Raw genomic sequence first — 1323 nt, forward strand, 5'->3', positions numbered from 1 at the left:
TGCTTTTTGGCCTGAGTCGCCACTTCAGACTTAGGCTTCCAGACTTGGCGTGTTGGTGGTGGCTTCTTCTCCACCTCCTTTTGCAGCTTTCTACGGGCTTCCTGAGCTTGAGCCCGTGCCTGCGCTGACATCGCGCGGCGCTTGCGAATGCGCTCCTCGAGCGTCGAACGGTTTCGTTTGACGCGGACCCATTCTTTCTTTGGCGGCTTGGAAGAGTCGCCATTCATTGGTGGTTGAGGCTGTTTGCCTCTTCTGTTCTTCAACTCCGCGTGGTAGCGGAATCCGTCCGTAGACTCCATCGCCTTAGCGAATTGCCGCGCAAGGCGTTGACGACGCCTCTGGCGGGCTCTCTTTGAGAGAGTCACAACGCCCTGAACAGTGGAGGCGTTGGCGGGAGTTGGGTTGACCTGATTGGAGGTCGGTGGAACTTCATTTGACGCAACTTCGGCGTCAGTTGGGTTGAGAGCTTCGTGGGCTTCCCGAGCAGCTTCAAACCAACGAGCTTTTCTCCCGGAGGAGAACTTCTTGGACTTGCGGGGGGAGATAGAGCCGGACGAGGACACGTACTCCTCGAACTTGGCTTGGTCGAACTCGTACTCGACCTCCTCCACGACCGGGATTGCAATCCGCGGCTGCGACGCATCGATCTCGTTGGCGAGATCGTCGGCTCCCACTGTGGTCGCCAGATTGTTCGCGTGGAAAACTGTTTTCTTTTTCATTGATATGATTGTCATCTTGGGTTACAAAGATCCGGTCTTTTATAGATCCGGTTACAACTAAATCAAAGAAAATAAAGAAAAATTACAACTCTCCTCTGTGAACAAATCACGAGCTCCTGTTTTGCGGTCGCTCGCTTTGGTGGGTTCTTTGCCTGCGCCGGGGTTAATCCGTGGACCACCGCGCGATCTAGATCCGGTCGGATCTACACGAGTATGCGGGTATTATTCCACGAAGGGAATAATAGCCGGGAGGGATTAATCCACCAAGGGAATAATCGCTCAGATCTCGAGATCTAAGACCAAGCTTAGATCTGGAGTGTAGTCTCGTGTAGATCTCAGATCTGTTCTTTCTTCCTCTCGAGATCCTGCCTTTTCTGACGTGGATGGTCGCCGAGGATCAGATCTGAATGTGCAAGTCTTCTGGTCTTCAAGCTCCGAGTTCACTCTTCAATCCGGCAGAGTTTCGGCTCTTGAAAGTTCGACCCCTGAAAATGAACATCTCTAGGCCTATTTATAGGCTCTCAGGACAGTGGCTGCAAAAAGGGAATTGTCGGCCACCTCTGGCCACTGTCGGCCACCTCGGGCCACTGTCGGCCACCTCGGG

This window comes from Asparagus officinalis, chromosome 2, assembly GCF_001876935.1.
Source record: "Asparagus officinalis chromosome 2, Aspof.V1, whole genome shotgun sequence".
Taxonomy (NCBI): Eukaryota; Viridiplantae; Streptophyta; class Magnoliopsida; order Asparagales; family Asparagaceae; genus Asparagus; species Asparagus officinalis.